At 32.7% G+C, this 18555-nt stretch overlaps 1 protein-coding gene across 25 annotated transcripts in view; it reads right to left on the bottom strand.

Moving 5' to 3' along the window:
* Window positions 1-18555, bottom strand: part of Mbd5 (methyl-CpG binding domain protein 5) — a 394577-nt gene that overhangs the window by 58377 nt on the left and 317645 nt on the right. For 23 of the 25 annotated variants that reach the window (XR_005737952.2, XR_005737953.2, XR_005737954.2 and 20 more), the window contains one exon: window positions 6980-7153. The exons of 1 other annotated variant lie outside the window; for it this stretch is intronic. The gene's annotated coding sequence lies outside the window, so the exon portion shown is untranslated. Of the gene's footprint in view, window positions 1-6979; window positions 7170-18555 lie in introns of all 25 variants that reach the window. One more of the 25 variants, XM_040294279.2, reaches the window with a different exon arrangement.

Raw genomic sequence — 18555 nt, 5'->3', positions numbered from 1 at the left:
AAGATTGTGTATATTCTAATTGATAATGTAATTTTACATTCTGAACTTTGCCATATAAACTTACAAAATTTTATCAATACATGAGAAGTTTTTAAAATAAGCTAATGAGTATACATGTTGATAAAATATAAAAAGCTCTAGATTTTCCCCTAATGATCTCACAATTTTTGATTGATAATTTCTGTACATGAATATGATAGGCTTTTTAAGAAAAGTAATATGCTGCACTGGGGATGTATGTCAGTAGTAGAGTACTTGCCTAGTATGCACAAAGCCCTGGGTTTGATACTAAGTACTGCAAAAGGAAAAAAAAAATCAAATTAATATGTTAACTTTAAAATTTATTTGTAAGCTATTAGTTTTATTTATTGAGCAATTTATGAACACATTTAAATTGAATAAAAATGGTAAAGTAAATAAATGCAACAACATAAAATTAAAATTATATTTCAATAAGATGCTAATTAATGCAATGAACTTTTTCTGTTTTACTGACAATGTTGTTAACTTAAGAATAAACTCATTACTTTATACAGTGTTAAGTGTGTACTTTAAAAAAATCATACCCAAAATATCACAAAGACTGAGTATCAGAGAATCTGACATCACAAAAACAAGTAAATAGCTATTCTTCTAAGTAACATCAAACATCATATATTTTTCAAGTCAAATTTAATTAATGGTAAAAGTAATGAATTGGTTTTAGAGTGGTGATTATTATGAGTAAATTCTATTAAAATGTTTATAATGTCATCACACATTGATCTTATGCTTACTGGTCTTGTGTACTTGAATACATAGTGGTATAGAATTAACATGTAATGAATAAATAATTTATCACGAGACTGTAAATTAAGAAAAACATGATATTATTTGATATGCCTAAATTATCATTCATACTTTTTATAACATGATTATAAACTTAGCTCATGAAATATTTAAAGATATATAAGTCCACTTAGAATCCTACATTGCCAAGAGTGAACATCTCATGTTCTCTAGTTGAAATTGAGTCCCACATAAAACTTGTCTCTGAGCTGGGTGTGGTGGTGTATGCTTGCAACCCAGCTATTCAGGAGGTCTAGGAAGGAGGATTACAAATTTGAGAATGGTCTGGTCAATGCAGCAAGACCCCGTCTCAAATTAAAAAAAAAAAAAAAAAAAGGCTGAAGATGTAGCTTAAATGGAAGAGCACTTGCCTACCATGAGCATGGACCTGGGTTCAATTCCCAATATATCAACAAAACAAAAAACCCCTCAAATCCTGCCTCTGACTCTGTACTTAAATTCTCAAACAATATATACATACAACATGTGTGATTGGATTAACTAACCAGTTCCCAACCTTTCCTCATCTATTTAACCCTTCATTTAGTTTTTTAAGCTAGGCATTTTGATATATGAGTATATTTATCTTTATAGTATATCTTCTTTCATTCTTTTTAAATCTTGCAATAAATTAACCCCATTTTTATTCTGATTATTATTTCCATTTGGCTCTTATCACTGGGCAGTCGCCTCTTCCAAAACATAATTTTCAGATAATATATCCTTTTTTTTTTTAACCTGTCCGAGATTTTATTAGCACGATTGTAGCGGCCAGTCACAGAAGAGAGGGGGTGGAGAGAGAGAGGGGGGGGGAGAGAGGAGAGGAGGGGGGAGAGTATGGAAGGAGGGAGGAGAGAGAGAAGAGGGGGGAAGAGAGAAGAGAGAGAAGGAGAGCAAGAGAGTAAGAGAGGAGATAATATATCCTTATAAGAGACCCAATATCTTTGCCTGCCTCCACTTAACTCATTCAAACTACATCTGTGTACTTACATTTTGTTTAACACAATTGTATCAGGATATGCTCAATAAGCATATCTTTCCTGCCCTAACAACAAAAGTATTTCAGTTTCAGATGTTCTTGTACTTTTAGTTTAGAAGGGTATAAAAGTTATCAATCAGTGAATAAGAGATTGAATAAGCAAGTTGGAAGGCTACATTTTTTTTTACAAACTTTGAAGTATAGGGACAGGGTCCCAAGAGTTAGGCCAATTCTCAGAGTCAAGGTTAAGAAGTACTTTGGCCTACATTCCTCCCTCTAGGGAGGAAGTTTACTTATAATGAGGAGTGGGTTTTTTTTTTTTTTGCTATGAAAGTTTAGCAACTTACATATTCTAGTCATAAAGAAGTTTTCAGAGAAGTAAATGCTAAGTATGGTATGACTGCAAGTGCTACAAATATTTTGCAGTTCTTATTATTAGGTAGGATTTATTATCCCATTTTGAATTTCATCTGGCCTGTGATTTACACTGACCATTGGAATACAATGGGTATGATACTGTTCAAGTTTTGATCCTAACCTAAATGCCTTGCATCTTCCATTCTGGTTTCTTGGAAGGTCATTGCCATGTAAACAACCCGGACTAGCTTATTTGAGAATGAAAGACTACTTGTATAGACAGAAGTCTAGCTGCCCATCCAGGGAAGTGGGGTCCAAGACATGAAAATGAGCCTAGGTAACATCATGTGGAATAAGGATGACCTGGCCCAAATGAGTCCAGACTAAACTGCCAACTCACAGAATTGTTAAGTATTATTTCATATAGCCAAAACCCAAACTGGAAATAATATGAAAGTCTAAAATAGACTTTAATTATAGTATTGAAAGGCTCGTAGCATTACTGGTTAAGAGTATAAGCTCCAGAGTCAGACTGTCTGTATGTGAACACTGGCACTACCCTTTATGAGCTTGTGACCTTGGGCAAAAGAGAATATAATGTTATATGATTGTTCTGTGAAAAAATAAATTAATTATATGTACCTAAGACATAGTAAATATCCAAATTATTATGAATAAGCTATTAAAATCATGTTATAGAAAATTCTGCAGCACTGGGAAAGGACTATGCTATTTTTAGGTGGAAAAAACATAATACAAAGCCATATATACAATGATAAATCTTAAATTACAAAATGTTACTCCATATGTAAATATAGGAATAGAATAGCATTATTCGCCCAGTTACTACTGTTAAGTTCTTTAGAAAAAACATATTTTCTTTGTTGCTTTTTTGTACTTGCAAAATTTTCTACAGTAAATAAGCATTAGGTCTGTAATCAGGAAAAATGTTATTTCCATAAATTAAAGTGTTGTTATCTGTAGATTAGCTAATTGTTTTCTTAATCCTTAAGAGCATTAAGGAAAACTTTTACTAGAAATAAGAATAATGTTTGTGTGGCTGGGGTCGTAGCTCAGTGGTAGAGCACTAGCCTACTACTAATGCAAGAATAAATGGTAAAAATTACCTTTTAAACTTGCTTTGTTTATTCTTAAATAGATTATGTAAATGCAGACAAGTATTTTTTATTGATATTCTCCATGAGAAACCTAGTATTATAGAAGAGCAAGTAAATAAAATACTATGCTGAGGACTAATACACAGAGATTTATAATAAATAATTTCTTCCTTCTGAATTAGTAAGCTCATCAATTATTTTATAAATATTCTAAGGTTCAACAATAACATTCCACAATTATTTTATAGTATTTTTGGGTTTGTTCCTCAGCACCACATAAAAATAAAAATAAATAAAATAAAGGTATTATGTCCATCTACAACTGAAAAAAAAGAGAGTAATATTTAATCAAGTGGAGAGGATATACAGAGAATCAGAGAGGACATTGTACTAACCTGAACAACTTAAATACTACAAAGAAAAATTAAGCCTGTCACTTTGGTTCTAAAATGCCTCCAGGCTTACTCCTATTTGTCAGCTTAGAATACTGTCTTCTATTCCTATCTTCTTGTTTTTCATTAAACTAGTACCTATTTATTTCAGTTTAAATGTCACTCACAGGTCTTCCTTAATTTCTCCAAACTCAAATATATTTGAGTTTCCAAGTCCCACTTAGGTTCCCTTTGTAATTCTCTTAAAATACCCACTTCTTTCCTCCTCATGAATTACTCCTTATAACTGAACTTTTCTTTGTCCTTGGCATCCTACATGACTACAAAGAAAAAGTGGTGGAGACAGAGAGCTTCAAGTTAAATCTTCCCTTTCTACCTTTAAAATATGAAAAGATGTGGAAAGGGAGGTTATGAATACATATGTAGAAAACTTTCTCTCTTAAAAGTAAAAAGGTGAGCAGTCATCAGCTCTCAAATACATATGATTAAAAAAATTTAGAGAATAACTTTAAAGAATATTCTGGTTGCCTTAGAATATTTATAAAATAATTGACAAACTTACTATAATTCAGAAGGAAAAAAATATTATGATATATCTCTGCATATTAGTTCTCAGCATAGAATATTATTTATTTGCTTTTCTATAATATTAGGTTTCTCATGGAGAATATTGATTAAAAAAACTTGTCTGCATTTACATAATCTATTTAAGAGTAAACTCAGCAGATTTAAATGGTAATTTTCACCATTTATTATTGCATCAGTAGTATTTTAGTCACTTAAGATACAACTTAAAATACACAGGTCAAATTGTTGTTGAAAACTGATGTACATCAATACTGATTTTTCCTATAACTGTGCTGTGAGAATAACAACAAATTATGCTTATATTTGTAATATTCCAAAATAACCGATATGTATATTATTTTACTATAAAATATTTAGCATTTTTCAATTAATTTGAGAATGGATTAAGTTCCTACTTGGAGCAAACAGTACCAAACAGAGTTAATAAGTCCCCCAATATTACCTTGAAAATAAGGTTACTCTTTTCTGTGTGTGTGAGGTTGGAGACAGAACACAGGGTTTTTCATGAACACTATGCAAGTGCTTTACACTAAGCCTTATCCCAACTCTTTCAAAATTTTTATTTATTTTAAAACATGTATACCTTTGTATGTTTTTATCTTGTGCCACATGATATTCTGAAGTACATATAAATTGCAGAATTATTAGATTTAGCTAATTAATAAATGTATCACTTCATGTAGCTATAATTTTTATGGTGAGAGCATATGATATCTACTTTCTTTACATTGTTAAAAATACAAGATATAATCACTAACTATTGTCACTTTTCTGTACAAAAGATCTCTTGAAATTTATTCCTCCTATGTAACTATAATTACATATACTAAGCCAATGTCTGCTCCCTGTAGCATTAGCTACCCAGCCTTTGGTAAGTACCATTACACTTTTTACTTTTATGAGATATATCAACTTTTTTAGATTCCACTAAAGAGTGAGATCATGCATTAATTGTCTTTCTGTGCCTAACTTATTTCACTTAACATAGTACTCTGCATGTTCATTCATGTTGTTGTAAATGACAGGATTTCATTATTTTTAATGGCCAAATAGTATTCCATTATATCTTTCCTCTATCTATCTACCTATGATTCTATCTTATTTATTCATCTGTTGATACTTACTTTGATTCCTTGTCTTAGCTATTGTGAATAGTGCTGCAATAAATATGGAAGTGCAGAGGCCTCTTCAACATACTAATTTTATTTCCTTTGGATACATTACCAGTAGTAGCACTACTGGTTCTTATGGAAGTTTCTATTTCTAGTTTTCTGAGGAACCTCCATACTTGGTTTCCAAAATGATTGTACTAACTTTAGCAACAGTATGTGAGTTTCTCTTCTCTATGACTGCACCAGCACTTGTGACTTTTTTTTGTTTTGTTTTTGGATAATCGACACCCTTAACTGGAGTGAGATGATGTCTCTGTTATTTTAATTTGCATTTCCCTGATGAATAGTGATGTTTAACATCTTTTCACATATTTGTTGGCCATTTGTATGTCTTTCCAGATCTGTTGGGTTATTTGTTTTTCTTTTTTCTCCCACTGAGTCAAGTCTATATACATTTTTAATATTAACCCCTTGTCAAATGTATAGTTTACGAATATTTTCTTCCTTTCTGTAGGTGTCTTTTCACTCTGTTGCTTACTTTGCTATGTAGAAGCTTCTTAGATTAACTCAGAGCATTGTTCTTTTTTGCTTTTGCTGACTGTGCTTTTAAGATCTTAAAAAAAAATCCTTGCCCTGGTCAATTTATAAAGCATTTCCCTTATGTTTTCTTTTATTATTTCATAGTTTCAAGTCTTAAATCCATTTTGAGTGAAAATCAGGTTATATATTCTCTCTCTCTCTGTATGGTGGGATTGAGCCCAGGTACTTTACCTACTCTTTTTATTTTGAGACAGATACTTGCTAATGCCAAGGCTGACCTTGAACTTGGGATTATTCTGCATCATCCTTCTGAATAGCTAGGATTACAGGCATATGCCGTCATGCCCAACTAGGTCATTCTTAAAGTGAAAATGACATTACTCACCCATTGAAGAAACTCATCCAAAAACATTGTCTCTGAATATATATAAGTATCTAGGAATACTCAAGTCCAATCAATGTCTCCAAAACAACTAAATGTAAAAGATAACTATAGTCTAAATAAAATGTCTGATAAGTTCTCTCAAGAAACAAGATGAGGAAGATAGTTTCTGTGTGGCTTTTAGAAAGGGGGGAGGCCCACAGAGCTCACAAGCTCCATGAAATAAATGATTTTTTTATTGTTTTTTTGTAGCTCACACATCAGGAACAAAACCAGTAGGCAGTAATACCCACAGATGTTTAACAGCATCATATGTAGTGCTGCATAGGGACTTCATTTAGCATGTAACTGACAGCTTGCTGGAATGCTGAGAATGGCAGGAAAAATGCAGCAGTGAAAAAAAAAACTGATAAATACAGATACAAGAGCTAGGGAATTTCACCCCGACAAAATTAAGCATAGAATATTTTAGAGATGATATATTAAAAAAAGCAAAACCAGTAAAAATAAAATTTCTAATTTAACAAATAATTAAGCAAAATATAAGATCAGTTATAAAAAGAATGCTGGGCTAAATTCCACATAATGAAGTGCTTTCCTTTTACTTGGTTCGTAAATAATATAATTAATTGACAATAGTTATATCAAAAGATTCACATGAAAATTTGCATTTCCTGCTTTACCTGAGAAACTGGACAATGTGGTAACACTAGGTCAACATTCCTGCCTTGCAACAATTATCTGGAACGGAGCAGTGGCTGCTCCTCCAGAAAGGACTTGGCTCTCCAGTTCAGTGCAGTGGCTTCCTGCTTCATTCCCATCAGTCTGGCCTCTGTAGGCATTTGGGTTTCCAACCTCTGGAATAGAAAGGACCTTGAGATAAGGGTTGAAGGACTCAATGTAGCTCTTGACGAGAGGTAAAACTCATTTTTACTGATCATTTAGCCTACAGCTCAGTTTCTTTTGTAAATGAATACTTGGTAGATTATCATGCATTATTAGTACATATAAAAACACCAGTAAGCCAGCTAAAACCATAAGTATCCAGACAACTTTCCTACTAAAAGTGAGTTTTCCCCAAGACTGGTGATTCTTGAGTTAGAGGATATAAATAATATGAGACCTTCGATTTCACTTTAGTCCTCTACCTTTCTTTCTTAGCACCATTGTTGACAATATCACATTACCATTATCTTAGGAACTAATCTTGAGATCAAAGAATTTTGGAACCAAACTATATAATTTATTCTTAATAAGATGTATAAAATGCCACTGATTACCTCTCCTACTCACCACTCCCAGAATTTACAACATTGTTTTCTTTTAGCAATTAAGAACATTTTTCATAAGGTCTTTCAAAGGTGTACTTGAGACCTCATAACTGCTTGCTTTATTTTCTTCTAGCCTTCAGGGAGACATTGATAAACTATGCTGTTTGACAAGTCTTCTGCAGCCTGGGTAAAATAATCTTTATAATCATTTAACTTATTTTTCTGTTTCCATAGCTACTGAACAATCACCTATGTGATAGATTTCATAGGCACTGTGATATAATTTAGTTAACAACCTGGATAGCAGGTACAAGTATTAGTCACTAAAAACAAACATATATAATAAATAGGTCACCTGGTATAGAAATTAATTTTTAAAAAAGCTTTTGTAAATATAGATGGTCTTTGTTAGACCCCAGAAGCCCACTACTCTTGAGAGTAAATAGCAAAATCAAGTTTTTAACTTGGAAGAGTTTAGGATCAAAACCTGTACCACAGTTACTCCACAGGGTGCCTACCACCTTTGAGATTTTCCCTGAGGGCCAGACTCCCGTTTGTTTGTTTGTTTGTTTTAGTTTTTAGTGTGTTTGTTTGCTTTAGGGCCACCTTCCTCTGATAACATCATCACCCAGGTCAAGGTAATGTGTAGAATGGGATGTGGGAATATGATTAGACAGTGCTATTCCTTAGAAAGCAGCCAGGAGAGGCAAAGAAGCAAATTAAGGGTCGTGCAGCCAGGCTAAATGACCATGTTTCTATAATCCTGATATAAAAAAGTGCTCCGGGTTGGGGCTGGGGGGTTGGGGATATAGCTCAGTTGGTAGAGTTCTTGCCTCACATGCACAAGGCCCTGGGTTCAATCCCCAGCACACACACACACACACACACACACACACACACACACTCCAAACAAAACAATAACAAAATAAACAACAAAAATAAAACCCAAAAAAACCCAAACCCAACCCCCTCCCCCCCAAAAAACCAACCCCCCCCAAAAAAAACCCCAAATCACTGACCTGTGAAGTGAAAGGTATTCCGGAATTATATTTAATGTCTTACATGTTTATCTATATGTGAAGCACCAAGATAAACATGGGCAACTCAAACATGAAGCCAACACGGTCCCCATCTCAAGCAGACAACTGCCTGACAGTGAGAGTGGAGAGTGCAGCAGTCAGGTAATATCAAATGATCCCGGCTATGGTACAGGTTAAGCATGGAATACTAAATGAGCACAGTTAATCTGGTTCTCATGGATGGGGGATACAGTAAGGAAAGAGTATATCTAGGGATGCACAGAGGTTAAATAGACAAAGAAAGGTTAGTAGGAGACCTGAAACTTCACCTAATCTATGCAAACAATCTCTCTTCTGAAAGACTAATATTATGAATTTTACATTTCTGTCTGTTAACAACACTTCCAATATCGTACTCATTTTTAGTTGGTAAGCAAACATAAATATCTTATCTTTTTAGACTTTTTAACCTTGAGATGTGATAAGTGATGAGGCATTAATTAATGAATATTTTCCATAGGAAGATGTGGATGTCTGCTGTATGCCTGAAATAAAAAATGATGTCCTAATATCTATAGAAGCAAATATTGTCATTAAGAAAAAATAATATCAAAGAATGACTGGTTAATTTTGGTGAGAAAGGAATATCAGATTTGAGTGTATATTGGAGACAAAAGCCAAAAGGAGCAATACATGGGTAAAGGGAATATTAGATGAAGTAGTTTAAACTACTGGAAAGTACATGATTTAACAGAAGTCTGTAAATGATGAAAAGAAGACTGTGGTGCTGAAGGTATTTTAGCCAAATATGTAGATGATAATCATGTTACCATCTCCTAGGAACTGCACTGAGCACTCTATACATACATATGTTAACTTATTTAATCTTTACTACAACAGTATATGATAGGAAACTTTATTTTTTCTGTTCTAGTGTTGAGGAAATTAAGGCAAGACAAAATAAAGTAACTACTTTCTCTTTCTAGGCCTGATAATTTATATTACTCTTACATACATATTTTTTTTCTCCTTAGCATTTATCGCTATGTAGTATGGATAGAGTAGTCAATATAACAACAACAACAAACAAACAAAAAACAACAACAAAAACTCCTTGTATTTCTTGACCTGAGTTCAATAGCTCTTTGAAAGGCTGGTTTTGAATCACAAGTTTTTTCTTCCCATGGCACATAGAACCTCATGTATGTTGGAGTCAAATACATTTGTTGAGTGGATAAAGAGCACAGCTAATCAATAAGTATATACTGAGCCTGACTCAGCTAGTCACCATAATACAGAAAATTACAAAATGAAGTGCTTGTCTAAAAGAACTTACACTAAGGAATAGAAATAAGGTAGAAGCATAACGATTACCTAAGACATAAAATAAGAAGTTCTCACTTTAATTACTCCGATTCTTCAACTAGTTGCTTATGCCTAGAAATTCTCACACATCACTCCTCCCAAGAACACATAGCATCCTGCTGCACTAAACTTTAAGCTTTCTTGGAAATGTCTGTGCTGCTCACAAGGCTATGCTTATGCATGTATTATTCCCTGAGCATACAAAGATTTTTTTCACTTTCTCAGAACAACTTTTTTTTTAAACTTAATTTCATTTTTTTAAAAAATAAATGACAGTGGAATTCATTACAATTCTTATTGAACATATACAGCACATTTTTCATATCTCTGGTTGTGTATAAAGTATATTGACACCAATTTGTGTCTTCATATATGTACTTTGGATAATGAACCTTTTGTTCTGCTGAGTTACTCATACATTTGTCTTTCAGCCTACAGCACTGCTTACACTTGCCATACTCCATTTTAATGTACACACATTCCTTGTTTCATTTGTGTTTTTGGTTACTAAACATATTATTAGGTATATGGCATACAAATAACATGCCTTCTGTTGAATTCATTTTTCTTGTCTTTCAAAATACTAAAGAACATTTTTTACTTCTCTAAAATATAATCACAGATAGAAAAGTTATTATTAATGATATGTCAAAAAATAGCAAGTGGGGCTAGGGATGTGGCTCAAGCGGTAGTGCGCTCGCCTGGCATGCGTGCGGTCCCGGTTCCATCCTCAGCACCACATACAAAAAAAAAAAAACAAAGATGTTGTACCCGCCGATAACTAAAAAACAATAAATATTAAAATTCTCTCTCTCTCTACCTCTCTCTCTCTCTCTCTCTAAAAAAAGCAAGTGGTATACAAACACACACAAGGTAGATAATTCCAAATATATATCTACCCAACATTGAATGGAGATTTGACTAGAAACTATTTTTCTTATTTTATTTTCAGCACAATTTCCAGATTCAGAGTATGTCTCCTGTGCCTAGAAGAGTGCCTGGTACCCACAAAATGACTTTTTGAATAAATAAATGAAGGCATGTATTTAAATCATGTCATTAAATGCTAAATGTCATGGCAAAAACTAGATGTATCCCAGGAACCTAGATAATGTAACAAAACAGAAATAACAGTGAACTCAGGGTTAGAAAGATTTTATCTGTGGTTTTTCTAGTTACATACTTTGAGCAAGACACTTAAACTGAGTTGTAAATCAGTTATTTTCTGATTTAAATATTTAAAAATTATTTAAAAAAATTTATTTCTAAAGTTTTTTTGTTCTAATTAGTTATATGTGACAGCATAATGCATTTCAATTCTACACAAATGGAGCACAACTTCTTATTTCTTTTCCAAAAATATATCCACTATGCAGTCACACTGTTTATGCAATCATACATGTACATAGGGTAATAATGTCTGTCTCATTCCACCATCCTTCGCATCCCCACCATTTCCCCTCCCTTCAGCCCAATCCAAAGTGCCTCCATTCTTAGCCAGCCGCTCCACCCCCCAATATGGATCACTATCCACATATCAGAGAAAACATTTGGCCTTTGTTTTTCTTGGGATTGGCTTATTTTGCTCAGAAAGATATTCTCCAACGCCATCCATTTACCTGCAAATGCAATGATTTCATTTTTGTTTAAGGCTGAGTAATATTCCATTGTGTATATATATCACATTTTCTTTATCCATTCATCGGTTGAACAGCATCTAGGTTGGTTCCATAGTTAAGCTACTGTGAATTGAGTTGCTATAGACATTGATGTGGCTGCATCACTGTAGTATGCTGATTTTAAGTCCTTTGGGTCAAATGGTTACATTCTTTTTTTTAAAAAAGAGAGTGGTGTGTGAGAGAGAGAGAGGGAGAGAGAGAATTTTTTTAATATCTATTTTTTAGTTTTCGGTGGACACAACATCTTTGTATGTAGTGCTGAGGATTGAACCCGGGCCGCACGCATGCCAGGTGAGCGCGCTACCGCTTGAGCCACATCCCCAGGCCTCTTTTTTTTTTTTTTTAAATATATTTTTAGTTGTAGATGGATGCAATACCTTTATTTTATTTATTTATTTTTATATGGTGCTGAGGATTGAACCCAGTGCTTCACATGTGCTAGGCAAGCACTCTACCACTGAGCTACAACTCCAGCCATTTTTTATTTGTAAAATTAATTGATTGGGCCAGATCACTTTATCAGTAGCCTCTACTGTTAAATGAAATATAAATGGAGCATCAATTACATAATCAAATAGATATTTGTTCATTTTATAAGATCAAATTATATTATTATTCATAAAATCCATTAATAAAAATAGACTGTTTTGATTGATAAAAATAGTAAATTAAGCATACTGGTGAAAAGTACAATTTTAAATTATCTTTATTAATAAACCAGTTTCTATATTTTGTTTTGGTTTTATAGTATTGACTCATTCTAATTACCACAGATAAGCTACTACAAATGGCAAAAATTTAAAAAAATAGCTAATTTGGCAATATTAAAAGATTCTACAATTAAAATTGCCCAGAAGCTTGGAGGAAGAGTTAAAAAAAAATCTTGTTTCCAGGGGCTGGGGATGTGGCTCAAGCGGTAGAGCGCTTACCTGGCATGCGTGTGGCCTGGGTTTGATCCTCAGCACCACATACAAACAAAGATGTTGTGTCTGCCGAAAACTAAAAATAAATAAATAAATATTAAAAAACTCCCTCTCTCTTTAAAAAAAAATCTTGTTTCCAAAAATTCCTATATATAATCATTATTCATATTTGTGTTCATGAATATTAAAAAATGGGCAAGAACTACCTAACATTAAATTAAGCAAAAAACTTTCTTTAATATAAAATATTATTACATTAATTGTCAGTGCAAAAAAATATGTATTTTTTGGAAATGAGAAATTGAACCCAGGGGTGCTTTACCACTGAACTACAGTCCCAGACCTTTTAATATTTTGTTTTGGGATAGAGTCTAGCTAAGTTGTCTAGACTGTCTACACTGAACTTATGATTCTCCTGCTTCAGCCTTCCAAGATACTGAATTACAGGAGTGTACCACTGCACCTGGAGCCACTGCAAAATTGTTGAGAAGTGGTAAGGACATGCAGTAGGAAGATGCCCACGTATCTTGTTTGTACTTTATCATTCTGGCAAAGATGCAGGAGCAGTGTTCTTGCTTGCTTAGTTTGATTTGGATATGTAATATTGAACCCATGCTTATAAAAAGGCCAACTATAAAATTTAAAATACAAACAAATACTTGTAAGTTCAAACATTTACATAAAAATTTGTAGGGAAACTTTAATCAGAAATCCATAAACATAAACTAGCAGCACACTTTATTTTTGTATGATTTTATTTAATCTTGTGTGATCTCTAATGTTACAATTGGATTAATTATTTGAGTGTGTACTTTTTAATTCTTTCTAATTCTATTATTTCTACATAAATTTTAAAAGCCAGAAAGATTATAAAAATTATTTCCAGTTTTTTCAGTCCACATTTAGTGAGATTAGACAGAAGGACAGAAGAATAGGATCCATCAGAAGTAGAAAACTTGAATTAGGGAGTAACAAGAACTATGACTTTAAAAAAACATGCTGATCTTCCTATTACAGGAAAAATCCTTATCACATAAACTAAAAACAGCCAGTATTAAAGATTCTTCAAACCTCTAAAATAAACATTGATGGTCTGTAGGTAATTTAATTCATAAAAAAGTAATTTCATTCCTCTGCAGTTATTTTCTGATAATGACATCTGTCAGATATAAATAACTTCAGCAATTTTACCTTTATTTGCTTGAAGAATATATTCTCATTTGAGCTACAGAAGAAACTCTCTTACCTTACCTTCACTTAAACAAATCACAGAATTCTTCTGTATATCAGTGACATATCCTCTGAGAAGGAAATGAAGAAAACTACCCCATTTAAAATAATCTAAAAAAAAAAAATAAGGTACTTGGGAATCAACAAAAGAGATGAAAGATATATACAATGAAAACTACAGAATCCTAAGGAAAGAAATCAAAGAAGACCTTAGAGGATGGAAAGATATACCTTGCTCTTGGATAGGCAGAATTTATATTATCAATATGACCATACTTCCAAAAGTACTATCCAGGATTTGATGCAATTCCGATCAAAATCTCAATGGCATTCCTCATAGAAATAGAAAAAGCAATCATGAAATTCATCTGGAAAAATAAGAGACACAGAATAGCTAAAGCAATCCTTAGGAGGAAGAGTGAGGCAGGTGGCATCACTATACCAGACCTTAAACTATACTACAGAGCAACAGTAACAAAAAGAGCATGGTATTGGCACCAAACCAGACTGGTAGACCAATGTTACAGAATAGAGGACACAGAGACTAACCCACAAAATTACAATTATCTTATATTAGACAAAGGTGCCAAAATCATGCATTGGAGAAAAGGTAGCCTCTTCAACAAATGATGCTGGGAAAACTGGAAATCCATATGCAACAAAATGAAATTAAACCCCTATTTCTCACCATGCACAAAACTCAACTCAAAGTGGATCAAGGACCTAGGAAGTAAACCAGACTCTGTGTCTAATAGAAAAAAAAGTAGGCCTTGATCTTCATCATGTGGGACTAGGCCCCAACTTCCTTAATAAGACTCCCTATAGAGCAATAATTAAAATTAAGAATCAATAAATGGGATGGATTCAAACTAAAAAGTTTCTTCTCAGCAAAAGAAACAACCTGTAAGGTGAACAGAGAGCCTACATCCTGGGATCAAATTTTTATTCCTCACACATCAGATAGAGCACTAATCTCTAAGGTATATAAAAACTCAAAAGGTAAGTACCAAAAAAACAAATAACCCAATCAACAAATGGGCCAAGGACATGAACAGACACTTCTCAAAACAGGATATTCAATCAATCAACAAGTATATAAAAAAAGTTCATCATCTCTAGCAATTAGAGAAATGCAAATCAAAACTACTCTAAAAGATATCATTGCACTCTTATCAGAATGGCAGCTATTATGAAGACAAACAACAATAAGTGTTGGCAAGGATGTGGGGAAAAAGGTACACTCTACACTGCTGATGGGACTGCAAATTGCTGCAGCCAATATGGAAAGCAGTATGGAGATTCCTTGCAAGTCTGGGAATGGAACTACCATTTGACCCAGCTATCCCTCTCCTTGGTCTATACCCAAAGGAATTAAAAGCAGCATACTACAGGGACACAGCAACATCAATGTTTATAGCAGCACAATTCACAATAGCTAAACTGGAGCCAACCTAGATACCCTTCAGTGGATGAATGGATAAAAAAAAATGTGGCATATATACACAATAGAATTTTACTCAACAATAAAAGAGAATAAAATCATGGCATTTGCAGGTAAATGGATGGCACTGGAGAAGATAATGCTAAGTGAAGTTAGCCATCCCCCCCCAAAAAAACAAATGCTAAATCTTTTCTCTGATATAAGGAAGTTGACACATAATGGGATAGGGAGGGGGAGCATGGGAGGAGTAGAAGAACTCTAAATAGGGCAGAGGGGTGGTAGGGAAAGAGAGGGGGTAGGGGGTTAGCAAGGATGGTGGAATTCATAGACATCATTATCCAAAGTACATGTATGAAGATATGAATTGGTGTCAACATACTTTATATACAACCAGAGATATGAAAAATTGTGCTGTATATATGTAATAAAAATCATAATGCATTCTGTTGACATTTATTTTTTAAAAAAATCAATTAAAAAAAAACAAATCACAGAATTCATCAAAACTGCATATCCTTTTGAAAACAGATGGAATGCTTATCTCTGTTCTTATTAGTTATATGATTCCCCCAATCACCTGTGTTTTTTCCAAACCTATCTGAGCTGACAATATTTGTTGGTCTTATTTAGAAATTTAATAAAATATTTTGTAAGTGGATGAAATACAATTATAAAAAAGTGAATGATCGTGTCCACAAAAACTAAGTTGAAAACAAAGTTTTAACATCTAAGGTTGAATGAGAAAAAAGGAGAATCCTGCAGATAGGGGGCTAGACCCTAAAAATCTTCAATAATTTTGCATTTTGTTTATTGCTAATGTCTTTGAGTTCCCATTACTTCTTAAAGTGAAGATGTGTGTGTGGGGAGAGAGAGATTGACAGAATATATGATGTTATTGATGTAAAGATAATTTATACTGATTTTGGACTTTACTACAATCTATACAGTAATAAAGAAAGAGGTCTCGATCAAAAAGACTACTGGTTGAACATACATTTTTTCTACTATAAGTTAAAATAAAAATGTTTAGTTGCAAGTAGTCTTTATAATTCTGTTGTAAGAAATCTTTAAAATTACTGGAACAACTAAAGTTCAGATTGTATTAGATAATACTTGTTTGTGACTGAAAGTCTGAAATTTCATGTTGAAAAGATGAAGCTGTTTGGAGTATGAGGTTTATTTTCATTCTAAAAAAACATTTTGATAAGAGTTAAATATTGAATGAAAAATCTATTATCAAGAAATAAAAACTCTGAAAATACATAACCTCATAGTATTCTAAAAATAATTGCCATAAGATGATAGAATTAAAATAGGAAATTTATAAATTCACAAATAGACATTTCTCTATTTGGTATAAGTAAACAAGTAGTTCTTAAAAAATGAGACATCTACTATGCAAGAAATTAATAAAGATGCACAAGATCTGAACTACATAACTAACATGTTTGGTCTGCTGGAAATATACAGAGAACTATAAAAATCTGTAAGAATCATAGATATACATTTTAAAAAAGCAACAAGGGAAGGTAGAAAAATTAGCTCAGTATGTTGGTTAATAGCATAAATTCTGGATTTACACTTATTGGGATTAAAATCCGACCTCTGCTCCATGATGTGTGACTTAGACCATGTTAGTTTTCTAATCCTCAGTTTCTTATCCATGTTAGTTTTCTTATCCTCAGATAAGCTATTCTTTGCATGAAGAGAGTAATTTGCATCATTGCAACTTCTATGTAAGGCTGGTATTATTTCAAATTATGAATTTTTTAAACATAAAAAACCCAACCAATATTTGGATATTGGAGCTGTATTATTTAAGATACAGAAAATGGAATTTTATCTGTAATAAAAGGTGTATATGAAGTTAAAGGGTGTAGAGTATATAAATATAAGGGGGGAAGGAAAGACACTGGGCACATAAGTGGCAGGAGAAATAATTTGACCGACAGACATCAAATGTTGAAAAAACAAAAACAAACTCATGAAAGGCTGGGTTTTGGCTCAGTGGTAGAGCGTTTGCATGGCATGTGTGAGGTATTGGGCTCGATTCTCAGCACTGCATACAAATAAATACATAAATAAATAAAGGAAATAAAGATCCATCAACAACAAATAAAAATATTAAAAAAACCAAATTAATGAAAAAGCAATTAAATGCTCATGTAAGTAAAGGGGAAAGAAACATAATTCATATCAGGTCAGAAATTGCTGATATCATAATGAGCTATTCTACTTTTGAATATCTTCCCCAGCCTCATATGAGAGTTACAATAAAGGTAAAGGATGGTATATATGTGTGTGTATGTATACATATACATTTATGTTTACATTTATATTTAAAAGATGTAGGTGCTTGATAGAAATTAGGAGAAATAACTCAAACCTCCACAGATGTTTATGTGGAATTGGATTGGTCTTGAATATTTTGTAGGACAAATAACTCTTATATGAGGCATAATTAGTAAGAATAAAGACTACTACTTACTCAGAAAACCTGAATTAAAAATTAGAACCACTGAGAAAGGTATTAGAGGATCACTGGATACAATATTAATATACAAAAGTAGGAAGGAAAATTGCCCTATCCAATAGCAAAATATGGCAAAAGTTGGAGTATTGGTGCAGAAATAGGGAAATAAAATAAAAGAAGAGCATGGTCACAAATAACCCATAGATAAACAAATTTACTTCACCATAGCAGTGACATTTTAAGGATGGTACATATCAGTGGAGTGGAAAAGGAATGATAAATTTAATACATGTATTAGGAGTGACTGTATATCCATTTTGGAAAAAAAAAAGAGTTCTGTAAGTGATGTAATTCACAAAAATGAATTCCAGATGATTCATGACTTAAGTAAAAAGCAAAAATAAAAAAAAGCAAAAGCAAAAGTAAATCTAAAATATAAATACATTAAGAAAACATAAAAGAATACATTTAACTTTGCTGAATTTATGAAGGTTTACTAAAACAAATATAAAAAGAAAATGGCATAATGTAAAAGACTGGTAAATTTTACTACATAAAAACTTAAAATTTCTGTTCAGCAAAACAACCATAACAAAGAAACAAATAAACTCCTAAAAGTCAACTGATGGTCTGGGAAAAATTTTCTGCAACACAGATAAAAGTCAAAGTGTAAATAATAATTGGAATGTCTAAAAAACACCTTTAAGTCCATAAGAAAAGATAAATATCCTCCCTCTGCATGAACAGACGGAGAAGAAATGCAAAAAGGCCAGTAAACATAAGAAATGTTGCTCCCTCCATCTTGGTAGTAATCAGCAAATGCAAAATAAAGCAATAAAGAAGTATTGCCTTTTAATC

Source organism: Ictidomys tridecemlineatus, chromosome 7 (assembly GCF_052094955.1).
Source record: "Ictidomys tridecemlineatus isolate mIctTri1 chromosome 7, mIctTri1.hap1, whole genome shotgun sequence".
NCBI classification, from domain to species: domain Eukaryota; kingdom Metazoa; phylum Chordata; class Mammalia; order Rodentia; family Sciuridae; genus Ictidomys; species Ictidomys tridecemlineatus.
This window is presented reverse-complemented; position numbering and strand designations above follow the sequence as displayed.